Source organism: Seriola lalandi, unplaced genomic scaffold, assembly GCF_002814215.2.
Source record: "Seriola lalandi dorsalis isolate HSWRI2012SDOR001 ecotype SW California unplaced genomic scaffold, Sedor1 jcf7180002054374, whole genome shotgun sequence".
Classification (NCBI taxonomy): Eukaryota; Metazoa; Chordata; class Actinopteri; order Carangiformes; family Carangidae; genus Seriola; species Seriola lalandi.
This window is the reverse complement of record NW_019524927.1, coordinates 164,603-172,181: the sequence shown is the minus strand read 5'-3', so window position 1 is coordinate 172,181 and position 7,579 is coordinate 164,603.

Here is a 7,579-nt window from a genome sequence, read left to right as displayed (position 1 = left end):
CAGGAAAACTATTGTGGCTTTTTTTAATATACTGCACATATTAGTGTAACATGTGCATTCAGTCACAGGCAGGTTTAACTTGCAGCAGGGAGGAGAGAATTCATGGCCTCCCCACATGTCATTTACAGACTAAAACTAAATGAGTGCAAACCTCCCTTTTTTTTAGCTTTGAAACAAAGCAGTGGGTATCCATATCAAGTACAAAACAGCAGTGTGTCAAATCAGTATCTCTATCACAGGACACAGAAAACTGTTCACCGCACTAGCTTTAGTCTCCCCTCCCCTATTTTTTCTCCTTTTGTTTATGTGGCTCTGCACAGTGTTTTCTCTGGACAGCAAACCCTAACATTTGGACTGGGATCCAAAACCATGGATCCAGAAGAGTTGTGCTACAGGCAGAGAAGAAAAGAGACTGGAGGACAGAAAGGCAGGAGGAGGAGGAGGAGGAGAAGTGATGATGTGGAGCTTGTGAAAGTAGAACACAGTCAGAGTGAGGTGGATTTTTAGAAAAGGAGAAGGAGAGAAAAAGGGAATGAGTATGCCATTGTGTGTGTAAGTGTGTGCATTCATGTCTGTGAATAATAGAAAAACACAGCCATACTTTTTGAGTACCAGTGGGCGGTTTGAGGAATAATTCATTTGCTCATTAGTTTTGTTTACAACACATTTGCTGTAAATTGAAAAGCACCAGTCATTTGCCTCGGTTCAATTAAATCTCATTTGAGAGTGCGCATTCATCACAGATTTAACAGTTTTTAATTAAATCTGTGTAATTGAGAGTCAGTTAATTAAATTAAACAACAATCAAGCTAACTTTATTGAAAGTATTGTCTTTCATGAACTGCCTTCTTTTATGAAATCATTTATCTTCTTCATTATCTCCCAGCAGGCTTCTCTTCTGACAGATGTTTAGCTGGGTCCTGACTTTGAAATATACTTCCCCATCATAAACATCCTCTACATCCCAATTCCTCCTCACAGGACAGCATGGGGGCCTCGAAGCAGTGACTCCTACTGCTATGACCAAGTGTTGGTCCCATTGAAGGTCTGGAGAATCTCCCTGCATCCCTCCATTTCCTGCAAAACTCCATTCTGCACTTCTGCTGCAGACTTCTCACTTGTACTCATGGCTTATAACACATGGCAGCCAGGCCAGTGTATGGGTTCCTCAACGTTTGAGGGCCACATCATCAGAAGCCATTATTTAATTTATGTAAAACAATTTGCTTTATGCTGTTTCAAATGAAAGTTTACATTTCTAACTCGGAACTATATTCAAAACTGTATTCAACAGACCACAATGGGCAAGTATGGGTTTTCACAGACACTGCTGATACCTGATGGATTAAATTTTTGCAGATGATTATGTTGACCACATTAATTACGTTTCCCAAAGAAAGAATACACTGTCTATATCAATTATAGCTTGTATGTTTCTCACACAAACATTGTGGGAAACGTCAGAACTGACTTAACAACATCATCAAAATAGATAGATAAAAGTAGACATGAGACTATTTCAAGTTGATGTAAAATTGTTCCTCAAAATCAGACCACTGCTAAAACATCTGGGTTTTAACACCAGTTGGTTTTCCTGCTGCCGATAGGAGATGTCTTCCACTCATGGCTTTAGCTTTCCTCTGCAGTGGCCCACCTCCCACTGGCTTAGCGGGTGGAAAAAATGACACAGCAAGCAGACTAAAATGCAAGAGGTAACACTGCTCCCAGACAGAGTGATCAAATGGAGACAAAAAAAAAAAAACACACAAAGAACTTGTCTTACTTTTCCGGGATTTATTCAGAATACATCGGCTATTGTCTGTTTACTGAGCACAATTCAGAGACATGAGAGAAATGGTTTAGATGGACCATTAACTACAGAGTATGTAGTTACAAACAGGAACATGTTCAGCTGTGAAGATGGCAGTAGATAGTGTTTCCACCCTTGTACCTCGAACACACACACACACACACACACACACACACACACACACACACACACACATATACAATCTCTTCACTCCTCTGACCCAAAGCCGTCAATTTCAAGAGAGTCGAGTTTGCAGTTTGGATGTGCCAGCCATGTTAGCAGCACAGTCGTCATACAAGGCTGTTGCTAAGTAATTCATTTCTTTTTTTTAATATTTTTATTTCAGAAAGTTGGGAATACCAACACAAAATCATTATCAAGGAAATGCTTTGTAACTGACAAACCTTTCAGGATTGATCCAATCTCATAAAGAAGAAACAGCCAAGACATCACGAAGCATCTTGTACAGGAAGTTGTCCCACACTATTCAAGGAAGGGACATACACAAGAAACCAAAAGAGCAGCTACCCATGCTTCGTATATCCTCGGAAATTACTACTACTTACACTACTTTCTTTCCCCTCCAGCCCCACAAGTTAAACATCTAAAATCAGACAACAGGGTTTCAGCTGTGACTATGATTCTGTCTTTGTCCCCAGGCCACATCATTTTACCACAAGCACGGGGAAGTTTAAAAGACCTGATTGCCCTCAGCAAGCATCCACCAGGTGTTTTATGTGGCAGGTGGAGGTTTGATTGGTGGCAGGTGGCAGACAGTTCAAGCACTCATTTAAGCCCATAACCCAGCAAGACCGGGGACAGTGCATTTTAGTGGTTGACTACACCAACACATCCCAGCAGAGATGAGTCTTGCTAGAGAAGGACAACACAGTGCTTTGAGTTGGTCTCAGTTCAGTCATACTGAGCTTCATTCTACAAGGTTGTATATGGGTTGGTTCTGTATATGTATATAGTGTAAGTTGGGTTTATGACTGTAGTTACAGCTAGGATAGAGAATGGTTGTTATGATTTATTTAACATTTTTAACTAATTCAAAACCATAAAACAAAGTGTGTGAGTCATTTTTATTTCACTTTTATACAGTTACAAGATTGAAACATAGCAGCATTTTGAATACAGCTAATGTGCACTTCACACCTACATAAACTGTCATTGAAAATAAAGTAAAACATATCGTAGCGTGTAGAGCTACTATAAAATAAAACCTTAGAACTCATATGGACTGTCATTACATTCTCAGTCACAAAGTCACCACCCAGCTAACCCTGAGAGATAGGCACGTGCTGTGCCCTTTTAAATATTACCAGATTATGTTATGGTTAAGCATGAAAGTTTTCTCCCAAACTTTTAACTATATTAAATAATCTTCATAAAAATGTATTCAATTTTAGCCATGCTAGCAGCACTTTTTTGTTTTAAAGCAACACTTTTCCTTACGTGTCTTGTGTGCGAATTAGCAAATGTTAGCATGCTAACACACTAAGACCTTGTTAGCATTGTTAGTATGAGTATGTTACATACCAACATTAGCGTTTCGCTCAAAGCTTCGCTGTGCCTAAACTCAGCCTCACAAAGCTGGAAGCATTCCTGTAAATTCCTAATCTTGTTTATTTGAACCAAGAATGAACTTATGTTTAATACATATGCCATCAAAATACAAGTACTAAAATTTGTATGGATGAAGTTAAAACAGCTGAGCTCACATGTCTTGGGATGATGTTAGGGTTCATCTATCCCATGTCCAGTCTATCGGTCACTGGATGCTTTAAAGTTTCAAACTGCAGAGGACTGCATGATTATAACAAGCTCTAAACGCAGAGAGGTTGAGTCATTTTTATATTTGTATGGTTTTAAGTATTTCAGGCTATGACTTTATATCCTCCTCCCACATTTTCAAGAGTCTAATGTCAGTCTTGTATGGCATACAAGTCATTATACATACATGAGAAGACAACCTAACAGACATTTGTACAGCTACATGAAATGTGTAAAATCTTTTTCTCCCTCATCAGAAGCCTTGCCTAGCCCTACAGGATCCAACTGTTTTGTAGGCCGTTTTCTTCCTTCCCATCTGTGAAATCATTCAAGTGCGGAGGAGGTCTGAAGGAGTTATTTTACTTCCTTGTTGTCACGCTGACTGCAGCGGCCGTAAAGCCAGAAGGGCCAGGCCCTGACAAAAACTCACAGGCAGGGTGAGCAAAGCTGAATGCAAAGGGGTTAATTGCAACTTAAATGTACAACACCAGTTAAACTAAATTTCATCAGAGTAACTCCTCAGCACTTTGGGACATGGGGATTTTTTTTTAAAAATGGCACAGACTTTCAATTTTGCACTTTCAACAATACCTGCCTAGAGTATTAAAGATCTGAATGGATTAACTTCCATTCGAGATCTGACATTAATTTGGGAATGACAGTGTTATTTGAGCAGATGATTTTTTCATGGCAGAACTTTACTGAACAGAGAGAATGTGAATTAATTGTGAAAGGAGATGAAAAGAGGATGTTTAATGCTGGAGTTCCCTAGAATTCCTCCTCCGATTTTAACAGGACATGGAAGGTTTGAGGTCAGGCATGAAGGGGCCGTGAGCCTTCAAGTAATGCGTGGAGGGATTTTTTCCTCCTCAACTTTGACCTCACCACTATAACTCTTGTTTGCCCGCCCATCATTCTCTCTGCAGGGACCCCACCACCTTTGTGTGTTAGTGTCTTGATGAAGACAGAAACAGGGATGGAGGGAAGGGAAAGAACAAGAGGGAAGAACTTCAGACAGAGTAGCCACCTTTTCTAACACAATATCTGCAGAGAGAAACATTGAGAGGTAGTTGAAGTCATGGAAGCAGTATTACTGTGGTATGTGGACCTGGGACTGAAAGGAAACAACACTTTCCATACTGGAAAAAAGAAGTGTAGAGATTCCTCCCTCCTGAACGCTCTGCCAGTTGACATTCATCATACCAAAATAAAACTGCAGCAACCAAAGCAGTTTCAAAGAGGTGGGGTTATTGTAGGAAAGTGATGGGAGGAGCTAAAAATTCTCAAAAAAAAAAGTCTCAAATTTCTATTAGTGTTAATACAAATGTCACTGTTTGTCGTACTCAAATCTTTTGCAGGGTTTAGCCATTTTGTTCTTTGAGAGTGTGACGATGTCATTGACAGCATACTAACTTTTAAATTCTCAGTCTAGCTCTCGGACTTCAAATGGATACAAAGAGGTGGTTTTACAGGGCAACCCGCAGTATTAGATGCTTTTTTTTCATTAAAGTTGATTAAACCATTTCATCTTTTTCCCATTCTGTTTCATTTTCAGACTGTCCACCCTTTACCACAAAGGTTGGTTACGGATGGAGCGCATTGTCTCTCTTAGCTCTAGTTTGTGTTATCCGGGGCTCTGAGTGCATTTTCCCAGATGTGTAATGATATACGGCTGTGTTGAACTTGCCCCTAACCAGCCAAAGAGAGCGAAAGAGAGAGAGAGAGAGGGAGAGAGAGAGAAAGAGAGAGACTCCAGACAGCTGAACTCACTTAAATGTGTTCCTCATGTGTGCTGTAATATGGAAAAGATTTCAGCGCTCGCCCCTCCACTCGCCATGACTGAGCTCAGCTTAACCCTTCAAGAGCCAGCACACACCGACTTTACGAAACAGCACTATGGCTTCTTCACGCAGCCTGCAAGTCCTGTATTGTCCATACAATGCATGGTAATATGGCAGTAAACACTAATCATTTGCTTACACAGATTCCACATAAACACACACTTCCAATTTGCGAGTGTCACATTTACTGCAGTCAGATGCTAACATTTAATCCAACCAGAAAAAAAACAAGCTAACCTCAATAACAAGTTTAATTTAAAGATAAAAGGGTTTTTTTTTTGGAAACAAATGTCCACACTGATATGTAAATGTTTGTGACGGCCACAGGGAAACTAAAGACATACTATTAGAAGAAGCGAGGAGATAAAGGTTTGCTATGCTTCCTTAAAAAAAGGAGGTATTTGATATATAAAAAAACAGACAATGCTGTTAGAGCTTATGAGTTTACTGTGTCATATGCACATAATAATTTAAGTAAAAGTTAATGAATCTTTCCCTACCACATGGAGGAATCATGCTAAGTTGGGGGTTAAAATATCGATATATGGATGTGAGTATTAATATAAGTATGCTCTAAATATGACTTTTTTTCTTGAAGTAATGAAGCAATGATGCATTCATTTTGAGAAGCCATAACAGCTGAGTTACAATTCACTGGGAATTATTGGGTATTAATTTTGGGAAACTATAGTTTTTTTGTTTTTGTTTTGTTTTGTTTTCGATAGAGATTTTTTTATACCACTTTCATGTCCTAAAGCCAAATATGAAACTAGAGTCGAAGGCGCACTTAGCATAGCTTAGCATAAAGACTGGAAACAGGGAGAAACAGATAGCATGGCTCTGTCCAAAATCTGGCTAACTACAACTAGATGCTTTTATTCTTCTGATTTTGTGCATATTAAACCATCAAGATATAACATGCTGATTAGTGAGTTTTAGAGACACTGGTATGTGGACTTTTGTTACCTTTGCACACCTTACCTTTCCTCATTTTAAGAGCAATCCTCCTGACCTTTATCTACAGTATGTCCACCAAAACCTGGACTGAACAAATAAAATTATCTTCCTTAACTCATCCCTCCTTTGCATATTTACACAACCTTTCAAAAGAAAAAAGACATTAAAAGAATATATATATATATATATAAAAATATATACATATATGGACAGTTTCTTGCTCTACTCTTATGAGTTGGACTTTTTTTCCTGTCTAAAACCACGACCCAGCTCTATCTAGCAATTAACTGCCTGCCATGGACTCTGGTGACATTGTGTGGGGATATTTCTGTCACGTTTATTATGCCTTTGCTGACCAGACTCTGAGTCATGTGGACACACAGGCAAATCTAACCATGTGTTAGTCCCAGCCAAGGGAGGTTCCCTTCTTTGACTTTCATCCGCTTGCCTTCTACTTTTTTGTGATTCTCACGTTTCATCGTCGTCACTTTAGCTCTTTCAGTGACAGAGAGGGTTTTGGGGGGAATTGGTTTTGCTTTTTGATAAATGCACTGACGAACAGTACAAGAAACACGTAAGAAGCCTCGTTCAGTAGAGCCTCAGTTTGAGAAGTGGAAGAACCATTCCTCTCTGACTCATCTTCTCCGCCATACTCGCTTGTCTTGCCTGCCACATATTTATACTCTCTCTTGCCCCTATCTCACACTCCCTCCCTGCGCCCACTCCCAAACTTACATTACACCAACTCTTCAATAACCCCGCCCCCCTAAAGTCTAAACGCTCAAGATATTTATTCCACTGGAAACAGCATGCAGATGTGGTAACCTGAGGGAGTGAAGACAGAAAAGGAGGAAGAGACACAAAGACAGAGTTGGTGATGGAGGCTCGGGGAGACACTGAAATGATATGAGAAACGTAGGGTAGGAGGGAAAACAGGAAAAGCAAGAGAAGGACTGGACTGGGTGAAGAAAAGGCGTTCCATACTCATAGACACATCACAAACTTGGCCAGAGTGTTGTATAATTTAAAGCACTTAAAGTAAATGAGTGCTCCTTAAAAAGCCTGGCCTGTCTTTTACTAGTTCTCCCCCAGTTCCTTCCTTCCTGGGTGCTACACAGTCAGTCAGCAGGGTGAATATGATGCCGGTGGCCTCAGCATGCTGATATGCGCTCAGGCCTGTCGGGGCCAACAAGAG